Below are 15,480 nucleotides of genomic sequence, written 5' to 3'. Positions count from 1 at the left end.
CACCCACTTCTTCCCTGGCAAAACCCACAGGTCTGGTCACCTTTGGAAGATTAATTTAAGCGTCCCCAGAAACTTGGGGAATTGATTTTAAGAAGTTCAATCTGCCTGTGGGAGACACACCCTCCACATTTTCCTTCTGTGAGCATTTCTGGGCCGCTGACTGCCCGACGGCAACGAGTCATTTGACCCTTAGTGGTAAAAACCAGGGAGAAAGAAAATCAGGGCAGCATCCGAGCAAATGGCATAATGCACCGATGAGACGGATGCTTGCCTAAAGCAGACACACGCACCCAAGAGGTAGGGGATAGTTGTCAGATGGCCTACTTCCAAGAGGGACCTGGGGCTCTCTGGACTACAGCGACCAGTTCCCCTGGAGTAAAAGGCTGCTTTGGAGGGTGGGCTCTATGGCATTGTACCCAGCTGAGATCCCTCTCCTAAGGTTCTGCTGCAAAATCTCTAGGAATTTCCCAGCGCAGACCTGGCAACTTTCAATTCGGGCAACTTTCAATTCGTGGCCACGTTGAAGGGCAAGACACGAGTCTTCAGATCCGGCCCTGGAAAATCTGCTTCCTCTTTCCCTCCATTTCTCCGAAACATAAAAGAGTTGCGATGGGGCCTTAAGAGCTTGCAGCATGGTCGGTTTCATTTCGGTCAGCTCTGATCAAGAGGTGTTGGTTGGATGTTGTTTCTTGTTCTGGATTTTGCCCAGGTCCTTACAGCTGTTTACAATTTTTATTTCGCCCCCAACCTGGCAAGGGGATGGTCCCTGCAACCTCTTCCCCAAGAAGATCGTTTCAGAGAAGTAGCCACGTCGGTCTGCAGTGGAAGAGCTGGGTTCGAGTCCAGTGGGCACCTTAGAGACCAGCAAGATTTTCAGGGTGTAAGCCTTTGAGAATCAAAACTCTCAAATCTGACAAAGGGAGCTTCGACTCCCAAAAGCTTATAACCCCAGACTCTTGCTGGTCTTTAAGTTGCTACTGGACTAAGTTGCTAACGTCCTTCCCAGTTGCCTGGAGGAGCCCCCTCCCGCCAGCCAGACCGCTGAAAACTTAACTGCACATTGAAATTAACATTCCCAGTTCCACACACAGAAGGACGAACAGCCACGCAGAGGTGGTCGTTCAAGAGCTGGAGTGTGGTGAGGAACAAGACGAGGTCAGAACAAGACAAGGTCCGGTTCTCAAACAAAGCAACAACCTTAACACAATGGGGTTTTTTTTACTCTGCTATTTAATCAATGCATATTTGCTCATGAGCATTTTTGAAGGGGGGAAAAGGTGAAGTCCAAAAAAAAAACCTGTGGCAAATTTCACAAGCGTGGAGTCTGGACAAAATCATGAAACCAAAAGGGGGGATGGGGGGCTCCCATACATCTGCGCGGCCCCATAAACGAGCTCAGGTAATTTAGAATCCGAGAGTAAAGGGAAAATCCCTCCCTGACCTCTCCACTTATTCATGCCGTTCTTCTATCCCCCCCCCCCAATATTCCAGTCTCTCCTTCCTCTGGAACAGCCCCAGGGGGTCCTTGCACCCCCACCCCCCCACATCCAAACCAGAATATTTAGAAAGCAACCAGTAAGTAGCCCATGGTCCGATATCAGGATGACCATCAATAGAAAATGTACAGTCCTTTTCCAAGTACAACATTTCACAGCACACAGGTTTACGGAGCAGCTTCCAAAAGAGGAGTTTCATTTGCAGAGCAGACCAGGCCAAAAAAGGAATTCCAGAAGACCCAAGAGGTTGAAGAGATTCATGTTTATATACCCACATATTGCATCAAAGGGGTCTGAGGCGGTTGCAAGGGGCTTACATTTTCAGGAGTGAAGCAAGCGTTCGAGATTTTACAAAACCGACGCTTGGGAAAGGAACACCCAAGTAAGAACAGGACTCCGTGGCCAAAACCACTTCCCCCGAACGCCCGCCTTCCGCCCGCCCATCCACCACAAACGATACTGACCCCAAATGCAACGTGAAAGTTGATGGGAGAGAAACGCTGCCGAGTAAACAGGCAGCCTCCGGACTGACCACTGAACAAGCACCATCGCTGCGCTCTACACCCCTGCAAAATTATAACTTGGCTGATGGGTTTTTTCTTTTCCCTCTTCACAACAGCAAACTCTCCCCCACTCAATTTATAACCGGCTCCGTCCTTCCAAGTTTCTCCACAACCCGGGAGCTCCTTCCTGACCTGCAACGTTGGCCAATGCGAATCAAAGACCAAAATGAGAAGGCGCTCATCCCAGCTACGTTAAAGGACCCCAGAGTCTAGCAAGGGAACGGTGAAGCGTAGGCTCCGATCACGCTCCGTAAACTCAGCGGGACTTGAAGGAGCCAATCATCAACTGGATCACATCCGTCAGTGAGCCCATTCGAGAGGTTTTGAGATAAAGCTGTTTTTAAAATTATTCCTGGATAACAATTTCTGATTTGCGGGTTTCAGTGCCGAACACAGAGGCAACGGATACATTTCCTTCCGTCCTTCTCCACGTACACAAACACACCCTCCCTTAAACCAGCAAAGTGGGATTCTTTTACAGGAGGATGCTTTCCCCCCTCCCCCGCCAAAGTTTTTACACTTTCTCATGGGGGGGGGGGAAATAGCAAAAAGCTTCTTACGCAAGATGTCAGACTTATTTGCTGCTGAGGGATTCTGCAGAAACTAGCACAAGGGGCCGAAAGATGACAATAACTGTCCATATGAATCTGATTTACAGAAAGTCACGCTTGTCTGGTTCAGTATGGTCTATTCTATTCCGACTGGCAGCAACTTTCCAGGTTCTTGGACAGAGACGACCTGTTCTCAGGATTAATCTCGGGACCTTCTCCATGTGTTTTTGAGCCAAACCACAATCCCCAGCTTTAGAGGAAAGAGGGTTTTGCAATACACATTCATGCATACTTTATAGAATTGCACTAAATTAAAATTTAATCCATGCAATGGGAAGGCTGTAGCAGCAAAACAGGTAACAAGGCATATTCAGGGGTAATCCGTTCTCTCCCCCAACTCTCTACTTAATCAACTTAGTAGACTGGGGGGGGGAAGGGGGGAAGCCAATAGTCAGGGAGATTGTCAAAGATACTCTTCAAGTCATTTCTCAGCTGCAAAATGAAAAAGCCACCAGGGCACGCTCGAAGGGAACTGGCGTCCCACAGGCTCATCTTAAGCCTTCGGTTCAATATTGTGAGTGATAATTAAAATTTTAACATCTCAGGACCAGCCTCTCAAAGCATTTTGAGTTGATGGGAAAACTAAGCATCCAAGATCCTTTAAAAGGCAACAATTATTCCCCTTTCGATACATTCTGCAGGCTGCTGGATTTCTTCGCCTCTTTTTAAAACGATTTCACAAACCATTCTTTCGCAGCCAAGTGCAAGAACACACAAAGCTGCCTTGTACTGAACCAGACCCTTGCTCTATCAAGGTTGGTATTGTCGGCTCTGACTGGCAGCAGCTCTCCAGGGTGTCAGGCTGAGGTCTTTCCTGTCATCCACAACTTGATCTTTTTTAACTGGAGATGCCGAGGATTGAACCTGGGACTTTTCTGCACGCCAAGCAGATGCTGTGCCACTGACCCATGGCCCCTGCCCAACATGAACACATGAAGCTGCCTTATATTGAAACGGACCCTTGGTCTATCAAAGGTCAATACTGTCTGCTCTGACTAGCAGCGGCTCTCCACGGTCATAGGCTGAGGTCTTTCACATCGCCTACTGCCTGGACCTTTTTAACTGGAGATGCCAGGGATTGAACCTGGGGCATCCTGCATGCCAAGCAGAGGCTCTACTATTGAGCCACAGCCCCTCTGAAACTTGGGTGCAAATTCCTATTCGCTCATGACATCTGTGGGCAAGCCCATGTCTGTGACTCAGTTTCCCCCTTCAGGCCTTCATGCTAACCGGCAGGCAGACAAAAGCAACTCCTGTTAAAGATTTTGCAAGTTTTGAGAGTGCGGTATGTGGCAAGGCAGGAGGGGTGTGGCTTGGTTGCCCCCACCTCCTGCCCCCCGCCTGAAATTCTCTCTTAAACAGTTTGTATCCCCCCAGCAGATCTCCCTCTCCCCAGCACAGGAAGGTTATTTCATAATATTGCTGAAAGCACAAACAAAGAGGTGGAGGGTAGCTCAGTGGTAGAGCCTCTTCCTGGCATGCAGAAGGTCCCAAGTTCAGTCCCCGGCATCTCCAGTTAAAGGGACTAGGCAAGCAGGTGATGTGAAAGACCCCTGCCTGAGACCCTGGAGAGCTGCTGACGGTCAGAGTAGACAATACTGACTTGGATCGACCAAGGGTCTGGATCCGTATAAGACAGCTTCATAAGGGGAAGGGCCGTAGCTCAGTGGTAGAGCCTCTTCCTGTCATGCAGAAGGTCCCAGGTTCAATCCCCGGCATCTCCAGTTAAAGGGACTAGGCAGGTAGGGGATGTGAAAGGCCTTTCTCTGCCGGAGACCCTGGAGAGCCGCTGCTGGTCTACCGAGTAGGCAAGACTGACTTTGATGGACTCGGGGTCTGGTTCAGTATAAGGCAGCTTCACGTGTGCACATGTGAGTGGGGGATGGGAGCGGGGGATGGGACTCCGGGGGGCTATTCCCCAGTGCGCCGCCAGATGTCGCTATTGCCCCATGCGCAAAATAGGGTGGTTTGGAAATGAAGTTTTCACAACAAAGTATTTTCCCCCCTCTCTCTTTCCCCCCCCTAGTCCGAGGAGGGGCCTCTCTGCCGAGACGGGAAGCTTTCAATTTCAAAACAAAAGTGGACTTTTCACACTTTTCCTCCCCCCACCCTCCCCCCCACAGACTTTGCCGCAGAAGCAGCCTTTGCTTTCTCATGCATTTCCCGACTGGGGACCCGATTCGAGTTCTTTCATTTTTATTAGAAAGGGACGGAGGGAGTCGAAAGACATCGAGGGGGGGGGGCAACGTCCCGGAGTAATTTGCCTCCGCTCGCAGAAAGCCGGCTCTGCCTTCCCTACCCCGGACTGACACCAATGGGGGTCACCCGCCCAAGACCCGATCCGGGCGCCGAGCAAGGACGGCGGCGCCTCCTCTGCAGCGGCCCCCTGGGCCCCGATTCCCGGGCGAGCGCCGCTTCCAGCCGGACTCCCGGCCCCACCCGCCTCTCCCGGGGCCCGCGCGGCCTCGATCCAGGCACCCAGGGGTCGTCCGGCAGTCGCCCCTCCGCGCCCCCCCCCCGGACCTGCCCCAGACCCCCGGCTTAAAGCCCGTCCCGTCCAGGAAAGCGGCGGGAGGAGCCCGTAAAAGAAGCGCTCCCGTGCAGCCGGGTTCATTACTCCGGGGTTACCCCGGGGTAGGCGCCGAAGCGGGGTCGCCTCCCCGGCCTCCCTACTAAAGAGCGAGTCAAACGGAATTCTAGCCAAGGTTAAGTTATCAGGGCGTCGTTACTCCGCAGCAGTTGATCCGGAACAAGCGAGGAGGATGGGGGGAAGGCATCTCCCCCCCGCCCCTGCCCCTGCCTCGCTACTACTCGGAGTTGCTCTCACCCGGCTCGGCTTTCCTTCCACCGGCCGGGGACAGGGGGGGCGCCACTCCGCTCTCCGCCAGGCTCCTATATCCGCTGGCATCCCCCCCACCCCCCAAGACCCGGGGGGCTCCAAACCTCCCCGACCCGCCGCTCCGCCCGGCAGCATTCGGGGTTTGCAAAAACCGACCCCCCCCGAAAAAAATGTGTTTAAAAACGGCACCCCCCCCCAAATCCAGACTTCTGCCGATCCTGAAAAAGGCTCGACGCGATTTTATTTGCATGGATCAGTCACTTTTGCGGGGGGGGGGGCAAGTGACGCCCCCCCCTCCCCCGGCAGCCAGACGATTTGCTATCAACAGCTTCCACCCACCCCCCATGCAACGGCAGCGCCCCCCCCCCCGAAGAGCCGCTGCTCTCCCGACCCCCAGTGGAAGCTCCCGGGGGCAGAGACCCCGCCAGGCCGGCCGGGGCAGAGACCCCCCCCCAGACAGCGCAGACCCCCAGCTGGGGGCTCGAGATCGCCCCGGACCTCGAGGGGCGCCCGAGCCCCCCGACCGCCCGAAGCCGGCCCACCGACCCGACAGCGCCGCGACCCCCGCCCCGCGGAGACCCTCGCGAAAGCCGCCCACCCAAACACTCCGCGCTTCCCAGTCGGGGTGGGGGGCACCAACCCTTCCGCAGCCCCCCCCCTTGTAACATTTATTTCAGCCCCCCCCCCAGGCCAATCTGCGGGCTCCCCCCCCCAGGCCCGGGTTGCGGGGCCCGCCGAGCTTTTCTGCACCGTCACGCGTCGCCCCGGCGGGGCCCCCGTCCCCACGCGCCCGCACGAGCCGCGGCGGCCCCGGCCCCGGCGCGCCCGCCCTGAAGCCGGCCGACACGCGTCGGGGCCGTCCGCACGCACCCGCGGGCAGGCAAGGCAAAGCTAGGCTCGGGGAGCGGGCAAGGGGCTCCCGTCTCGGGCTGCCTTCTCCGGGGGAAGCGGGGGAGCCGGGGGAAGGGAGCCCTGCACAGCCATTGCGGAGGGAGGGAGGGAGGGAGGGAGGGTCGCCGGGGCACCCCCGGAGGGGAGCCGGGCGCGGGGAAGGAGCCGCCGAGCCAGCCCCGACGGCAGCAGCCCCGCGCCCCGCAGCCGCCTCTCCCCGTCCCCCCCCCCCCGTCCGGCCTGCGCCACCTGCCAGGGCGGGCGGAGAAGGAGGCAGCAAACAGGAGCCGGAGCCAAAAAGCGAGACGGGGCGGGGGGGGGGAGAAAGAGAGAGAGGGAGAGGGAGAGGGAGGAAAGGCGCGTCCGCAACGAGCCGAGCGGGGATGCAAAAAAAAGCGCCGGGCTGGGAGGGGAAGGGGAAGGGGCTGGGGGGCGGCGGGCGGGGGGGGGGAGAGAGAGAGAGGGAGAGGGAGCCCCAGCCAGCAGCCGCGCAGGGGACTCGAACCGGCGGCGAGTCAGCCGGGCGCGAGCGCGCGGCGCGTCGTCACCTGGCCTCGGCGCTTTCCTAGAAACTCCTTGCATCACCGCTTCTCAGAAGCCCCGTTCTAAGAATCAGCGCCGCTCAATTCTCGGAATTTGAGCGGCCGGCGAGACCATCCCCGGCGGCCCGGGGGGGGACGGCCGGACGCCCCCGCGCCCCGGGGCCGCGCCGGGGCCCCGCGACCCCGCCCGGGCACGCGGGGCGAGGAGGGGGCGGGACCCCCCCGGGACCCGGGTTCGGACCCCCCCCGCCCCCGCCGGGAGGCCGAAAGCCGAGGGTGGCGCGTCCCGGGCTCCCCCGCCGCCGGTGGAACGCTCCGCGCCTCGCGGGTCACGTGGGGCCCTCGCCTCCCGTGACGTCAGGGCTCGGCCTGGATACAGTGTGGCGGAGTCCTGCCGGGCCCTGGGATTCGGGGAACTCGGGGGCGGTGACGTCAGAGGAGGGGGGCGCTGCTCTCTCTCTCTCTCTCTCTCTCTGCCCCTGCCCCCCCCCGTTGAAACAGCCCCCCTTTGCAAAAGTCTCCCTTCTCCCCCCCCCCACCCCCTTTGCAAACCCCCCACCCCCTTTGCAAAGCCAGCAAGACCGCCTTTAGGCAAAGGCATCTTTCTCCGGGGGGGCGGGTGTTTGGGTGAGCGCTGGGTGGCTTGTTTGGGTTTTTCAGGTCGGAAGAAGAAGAAAGGAGGGGGGTGGGGTGGAGGGGGGGTGGAAGGGGAGAGGGAAGGACGCGCTATTTATTTATTCATTGCTTTATTGCGCTGCGAGCGAGCAACCCCCCCCTCCAAGCAAACCCGCCAACCCTGCAGTGTGTTCTCTCTTTTTTTTTAAATAAAACAGGAGGAGGGACGAAAGGGGGGGGGGTCAGCAATTCCCGGGGCCGAGAGCAGGAGAGAAGAAGCCGCGGGGCCCTTTCTGCTGCTTGCAAATATTTGTGAGCTTTGGAAAGAAAGCCGGTGTGTTCCGTGGATACCGGACGGGGCGTTTGCGTTTCAGGGCCCGGCTGTTTCCAGAGAAAAGGGGGGGGGGCTCTGCTGCTTGGAGGACCGGCCCGGCTGCTTTTCCCCACTTTTGCGCGGCGGCGGCGGCGGGGCTTCCTTTCCAAAAACGCGAACCAACGAGGAAGAGGACGCGGCTCGCTGTTGCAGGACTCTCTCTCTCTCGCCCTCTCTCTGACGCGGTGGGTCGATGCCCCGAAGCCTCCCCTCTCCCCCCCCCACACCCTTCTTTGCAAAAGAGACGGTTGCCAAACCCGGGGCTCCCTCGTATGGGGCAACTACCCGGGCTTGTAAGGGAACCAGGGGAGAGGGGAGGGGGGAGGCTAGAAAACATTGAACCGGAGTACCCTTAGTCCTTGGAGGGCAGCCAGCTGGCCGGGGTGGGGGGCTCTGGTGGGGAGAGAGCGGCCGGCGGGTTGTTGTTTTTTTTTGGGGGGGGGGGGCTGGCCAGAGACCCTGCTTTTCCTCCGGTGCTGTCAGCCCCGGAACGAAATGGCCTCTTGCAAGAATTATTGCAAAATCAATTTGGGAATCCCGGCTTAGAAAAGCAGTTTGCAAATTCGCCTGGATGAGAACACTTTTCTGCATGCAGCTGTCACGAGATCTATCCTCTATCCGATGTGTATTATTATTATTATTATTATTATTATTATTATTATTATTATTAGTATTAGTATTAGTATTAGTATTATTTTCTTGCAAGGCCTCCTCCTGCACTTGGGTCTGGGGAGGCGGGCGGTCTCCCCCAGCCTCTTCGTAAATAGGTTAGCTGCTCTTCAGGGACTGGGGGAGGGGTGAGAAAAAGGTGCGGGGGGGGGCCGCGGCGCACGATTCGGATCAAAGGTGGTTTTGTGTGCGGCTGGGGAGGCAGAGCTGGCCAGCCCGGGCCCGGCCTCCGCTTCTCCTCTGCGCCGGGGCCCGGGCGGCGGGTGCCTCTCTTGTTTGTTTGTTCAAGGATAATAGGAACCCCCCCCCCCCCTTAACCGTTGCGGGATCATGGGAGGATCTAAAAATATCATCTCCCTCCCGAGCGAAGGGGAGGGGAAAACGCAGAGCTGGAGCAACCCAGCCTGGCCGTTTGTTGACCACCCTCGGCCCGTTTGGATCGGCGCCGGGCTCAGCCAAGGGAAACCGAGGAAGGAAAAGGCAAATAGGTGTGAGACGCCCCGGCCGGGACTTTCTGCGCTCGGGGCCGGCCGAGCCTGCGGGCGGTTTGAAGGCTCGGGAAAGGCAGGCCTGCCCCGAGAAGGAAGCAGCCAGCCAGCCAGCCGCCTCCGTGTAGTTTTTCTCCGGGTTGCAGGGTCCCATTCCCCCCAGCTGCTGGTGGGATTCGCATTCTAGCCCGGGGAGTTCAGGGAACGAATGAAGCAGCAGAGGGGACGTCGATGCCCCCCGCCCTCCCGTTTGTTTGCAAGAGTAGCAAGACGCGTCGGTGAGTTTTTTGGGGGAAAGATCTAAAGGCATCGACCTGCTGCGATTAAATAAACTGCAATGTATCCTACACAAAACACTTTGTTTCCCTCCCCCCCCCCCCGCAACATAAGAGTCTTTGTGCTCAGACATCTGTCTGTTTCCCAGAACTGTGGACGGCAGAGCCGTTTCCAGGTAGTCCCTCATATACCCCCTTAGCAAATTTTTAAGAAATCACATCAGACTTTTTGGGATTGCCAGAAATTCTAGGGGAGATTTTTTTAACCTCTATAATCTCTTTAGTTCTGTCGCAGTCTTTCCCAGCTGGTGTAGACTCCCTGCGGTTACACGGGTTCCCACTTTTGCACCAAGCTTGAACTTTCTCCACATTCCCTTTTCCTGGGCGAATAATTGACATTTCTGCAAGAGTCACCCCCTCCGGGTTGAGCCCCGGCCAGCCTTTCCCGAGGTGGCCAGAGGGGGCAGTGCAGAGCAAGGGGAAATTCATCCCTGTCCCATAAACACCAGTATCACTAGGAAGGGGAACCACCTTCTCTGCTCCCCCCCCCCCAAACACCACAAGCAGAGAGGCAAATGGTAAATAGGGTTTTTTTTGTCAATTGTTTCTGCTTCCATGTATGCAGGAGTGGGAGAGGAGGCTCCCCCCCCCCAAAGCAAACATCCCATCCATGCATGTTTTAAAAAAGCAGTAGCTAGTTTATTAATGTATTTCCACACGACATCCAGCCCCATGATGCCGCTCCGGTCAAGATCCTGTCTTTAGACACTGGGAAAGGAGAACGTGCATTTTCTGTAATCAATCTTTTTGTGGCCCCTAAAAAAATAAAACACACCCTAACAAGATGATATCCCAGCATACGTTTTTCCTTGGGATGCTGGTTGTCCATGAAGAATTATGCTGCAATAACATCTGGTTTATCTTTTAAGGTACCGCAAAAGTCCGGTTTTGTTTTGCTGCAACGGATTAATGTGGCGTCCCCTGTGCAATTTTCTTTGGTATCCTTTGCATTGATAAATCCTTGGCTTCAATGCCTGATTCAGGTGAATGTGGGATAGCCCCCCTTCCCACCCATCAACTAGGTTAGTGGCTACACGTGAGCTGGTATGGCCCTAGTTCCAAGCCAACCACAGCCACCAACAAACTTGGGGAAGCCACAGCCCCTCGGCCTTAGCCTCATCATCAGTTTAATCATGCCAGCCTACCTGTCAAAGGGCTTGGAGTGCCCAAAAGCTCGCTGGGGGCTAAGGAAAGGATCCAGATTGTTAGGGGAACAGTTCTTTCACCGTCCATCCTGAACCACAACCCGTGAATGCTCCTTATTTTCCATCTCCGTTCAGTCTCTGAACTGCCCCTACATTTTCACCAAAAAAAGTTGTTTCCTACCTGGCCGTCTCCGCCAAGCAGCCTCGCGCCTCTACCTGTCTCCTGACATCTTTAACACTTAGATGTCCTACTTTCTCTCCCATGTAAAGGGGTGCTGGGGGGGGGTTGGGGAGAATGCTTGGCCCGCAGCCAGGAAAAGCCAATATTACTTTTCTGTTCTTTGCGGGAAATAAAGTTGCCCTCCCTACCTTGCTGAATGCAGCCTTGGGGAGGGGCTGCATTTCAGGATGCAACTCTCCATTGCAATTTCTTTTGCTGTACGAAAGAGCAGGGTGAAGGAAGAGGGGTTTTGCTCATTTCGCTTGCACGGGAGGAGGCGAAAGAGTCTGTGGTCTGGGCCAGTGGGGGAGAGGAATTTCCCCCCTGCTTTGCCCACCATCTTATTATTATTTATTTATATTTGGACTTATAGCCTGCCTCCTATCCCTGGCTAAAGCCAGGCTCAGAGCAAGTTACATCAGATAAAAACAATACACATAATAAAACTGAGAAAATGCAGAAAAAAATCAGCCCTTATTAAATTTTAAATTAATTTTAAAATTTAAAACTTTCGATCTTGCCTGTGAGTGTTCCCTCTAGAACATTCCCCACCCCCAAACACGCACATTTGCCTGAGCCGCATCATGCAGAGGCTGCGGTGAAAGGCACCTTCCGGCTTCCCATTTGGATAAAGGGTGCCATTTCTAATCGAATGGGAATGAAAAAGGAGTCATCTCCCAGAGCAAAGGTCACAGCCTGGCCTGCCCACTCCCTTGACCTGGAGTCCGGAGGCATTCTCTCCCTGCCTCTCCCCTTGGAAAAGGGCCGGGTGAAGACCACCTGCCGTTCAAAACACGGCTGGGGTGGGGCTTTGATTGCCCAGCTTCAAAGTGACCGTTTGAGTAGCTGTCGAATTGAAACATACGTTACAGAATCTCGATAAAGAGCCTCAATGTACGGCTCTTCCCAAGGGGAACCGTGTTCCTCAGATGCACGGCAGGGAGGCACACACATAATTTATCATCCCAACCACGTTTGCTTAGAAGTAAGTCGCCGCTGAGTTCAAGCAAGCATGCGCTAGGGAACCGCTGCTTTAAGCAGACATATAGTCCAGAGAATCATTTTAAAGAAGGTGACGCCTGTTCACCAAACTTGTTTTTGGATCTGAGGAGAAATGTAGTGTCCTTAAGACGGCCCTGAATCACTAAACGTGCATAGAAGGAGAGCCGGAGTGGGATTGTCAGGCTAGGCGTTGGGAGACCCGTGTTTGCGTTCGAATCTCTGCTCAGCTGTGGGGTTCACGGGGTCTTTCTCAGACTGCCCTGGCCTACCTACGGGTCTCCGGGAGGATAAGACGGTGAGCCCTATTTATGCTACCCCAAGCTTCTTGGAGAAAAGGTGGGATATGTACACCGTAGTTTTCACCAAGGGAAGCTTGTCACAGGGTAGATTAAAATTAACCTTTTAAAATCGCGAGGGATATATTTATCTCCCTGAATTGTCCTGTTGTGCTTTTAAACTCTGGTGCAAAGGATTGTCCTTTTGATGCCTTCCCTTTCATTGAGATGAGGTGTGTGTGTGTGTGTGGCAGGGGGTTCATAGAACCCAAATGGTCAGGGAGGGAGCCTCTATGTGTAGCACTAGTCCTGATGGCTAAATAAATCCTCCATGTCTAGAGGCAATGCACCTCTAAATCCCATGTGCAAAGAACAGGAGAGGGCAGTTATATTCTTGTTCTTACCTGGGACTTCCCAGAGGGATTTGGTTAGAAATAGATGGACATGACTTGATCCACCAGGACACTATTTATGTGCCTGTGAAGCACATGCCCCACGGCCCTCTTTTTCATATTTCTAATGTGTATATATATATATTTGGATGCATCCCTGCATTGGTAAAGAGTGAATAATACTGCAGTCCAGAGCCACATACATTCAAATAAATTCACCCCTTCTTCAGTCTTTTCTCCTCAACCAATGCAATCCATGCGACGCACCAAAATATAGAGCAGGTTGGAAACATAGACGTTCCAAGGACAAATGGTTTCGAATGACTCATACTACGGTCTAGAACGGCAAGGAAGATTTACAAATATTGAAAACCTCCCCGGCTGCCCACTTTATCTCTCACATTTTGAACGAGAATCTTTGGCATCCCCAGAATTTGACTGCGAATCTTTCTCAGCGTTTGACGTTTACAGCTACAGGTATCTCTCTCCCTCAACTGTTTCGGCAGGCCTGCAATATGAAAACCCTGTAATCTGTCAGCTGTCAACTGCTGCATGTCGGTGCATTATCATCTGAGAAATCCAGGCAGGTACAAAATGCCATTGCATGTCAGATACAAAAAGCCTGAAGCCTAATATTGTGCATTTGTGGGATCAAACATTACAGGTATCAAATGGTGAACCCTGGCAAAATATTTACATAACCAGAGTGGGCCTGGAGACATCCAAAACCTCACCGAAGAATTCAGAGAATGCTTTTTTTTAAAAAAGAACATTTGTTTACCCTCTACAGTTATCGGAGCTGTACACACAACAGAGAAGAGACCCAAATATTAGCCCAAGGTATCGCTGCCAATCTGGGGTGGGTGGGGTGGAGATTTTATTCCTAGTCTCAAATACAACAATTGGACCCCGAATGCAAGCACAACCTATCCTCCCTGCAATCCCAAAAATGGTTTGATTGGGTGCTTGTCAGTCATCCTATTGTTTCTGGTTGTGTTGGCTATTCCCGATAACCCATGTGGAGGCAGCTGTTTTTTGCACCTCTTTTGGGTGGGGGTGGAAAGTCAGTTTAGAAAGTGCAAAATAATCTTAAAACCGGCTGTGTCGAGAGGTTTGAGTCCACCCACTCGCCACCTAGGCCACATAAACCCACACTGGAGGGCGAATCAAAGAGGTTTTCCTTTTCGTTTCTTTTTCCAAATTAGCCTCCTCCTACACTCGCCGGTCTCTACAAAAACTGCATTTCTTTATAATCCAATTGCACCTCCAGTTATGAAATTTTTAGTGAGCGAAAAAATAAATAGCATGCTTCCTCAGCTCTTTAGTTACTCCGATGTGGAGTAGATTTTCTACCCTGCTCCTCCAGCACAAACGGAGTTGGGTTCTGCCTCGAGTGGGGATTTCTGTCTGTGTTGGCGTTTGTCAACGATTATGTTATTGCTGTTGATACCAGATGATATTTGCAAGTGTGTAAAAGAGGATCGTTCCAGATGAAGAAATGTGTGTGAATCTGTACGTTTGCCCTTGTGGGTATGCAAACCACTGATGACGCAGCCTCTATCCTCGCAGTGAAGATTATTATTATGGGCTATATTTAAGAGTCGTAAAAAAAAAATCCTTTGCTTTGACACATATGCATAGCATGCAAATGAGGGGCCACGTAACATGCAAATGAGAGGCCACACCTTCATTAACACCTTCATGTCTCCAGGCATTGAAAGGAATGTGGGCGGGCAAAGCAATACATAAAGCCCAGCCCAAATGTATCTATCTGGCTCCCCCCCTTTTAAGTTTTTATATAAGAAAGGCCCGGTTACACAGGGAGAGGAATTCTGAAGCTTTGTTTTGCATTCAGCCTAATTTATTTCCCCCCTCCCAATAGCATGGAATCATGCTTACTTTATGCACACTTCCTGGACTGTTTACTTTTTTTTTTTTGGCATTTTCTTTCTCCTGTAACCTGCCTTTTTATTAGCTTGTCTCCAGTCTTGTAAACATATAATCTGCAGTACAATGTAGGAGGTGTCCCGAGATCTTATCTCCCTGACATTCAGTTTTTAACTGCCTGCTTGTTTGGTGTACATAAGCATTACATGTGCCTACAAAGCGTGCATATGCGCGCGTGTGTGGGCAATGTGTGTTTTGTTTTAAACTAGCATCGTTTGATAAAACTACCGGGCCCTGCCTTTTGCCTGACCTGCGCACATGTTCAAATCTGCCCTCAACATGAGCACCAGAAGAAGTTGTTACAACGTCAGGATGCCATGATCTCGATTCAGGCAGTTCCTTTAAGATGCTGAACACTGAATTTGAAGCTTTAGACGTGCAAAGCTTTACTAAGCTACATTCCCTTCCTGTGAGTAAGTCAGAGGCAAGAAATGCATATATAGGCATCAACATTAATTTCTCAAATGTTGCCAGAAGGAATTGACTCTTCCTCAAAGTCAGACTCTCAGATCTGACAATCGGAAGCTCGTGAATTCTTATTGGTGTATGTCTATGTGTAGCACTAGTCCTGATAGCTAAATAAATCCTCCATGTCTAGAGGCAGTGTACCTCTAAATCCCAGGTGCAAAGAACAGGAGAGGGCGGTTTCATTCTTGTTCTTACCTGGGACTTCCCAGAGGGATTTGGTTAGAAATAGATGGACACGACTTGATCCACCAGGACACTATTTATGTGCCTGTGAAGGAGAAACACTCTGCAATGCCCAGAGGCCCTCTTTTTCATATTTCGAGTGTATATATTTGTGGATGCATCCCTGCATTGGTAAAGAGAGAACACTGTAAGGAATATTGCAATCCAGAGCTATATACATTCATAAATTAACCCCTTAATATTGGTCATCTACTTTTCCTAGATGCCCAAAGCAGAGTGCTAAACAAATGAAAAAGGTGGATACTTCCCAACATACCTTTTAATTTTAAAATTTCATTTCATTTATATCCTGCCTTTCTCCCCAGTGGGGACACAAAGTGGCTTACGTTGTTCGCCCTCTCCTCCACTCCTCACAACAACCCTGTG

The 15,480-nt window shown here is 53.0% G+C and overlaps 1 protein-coding gene across 1 annotated transcript in view; it reads right to left on the bottom strand.

Annotated features, from left to right (window-relative positions):
- Nucleotides 1–7,000, bottom strand: part of BCL6 (BCL6 transcription repressor) — a 37,303-nt gene extending 30,303 nt beyond the window's left edge. Inside the window, exon 1 of the mRNA XM_056849568.1 lies at nt 6,949–7,000. The gene's annotated coding sequence lies outside the window, so the exon portion shown is untranslated. The remainder of the gene's footprint in view (nt 1–6,948) is intronic.
- Between the last annotated feature and the right edge of the window lie 8,480 nt (nt 7,001–15,480).

Source organism: Euleptes europaea, chromosome 5, assembly GCF_029931775.1.
Source record: "Euleptes europaea isolate rEulEur1 chromosome 5, rEulEur1.hap1, whole genome shotgun sequence".
NCBI classification, from domain to species: domain Eukaryota; kingdom Metazoa; phylum Chordata; class Lepidosauria; order Squamata; family Sphaerodactylidae; genus Euleptes; species Euleptes europaea.
Note: the sequence above shows the minus strand (reverse complement) of the source record. Positions and strands in the feature narration are given on the sequence as shown.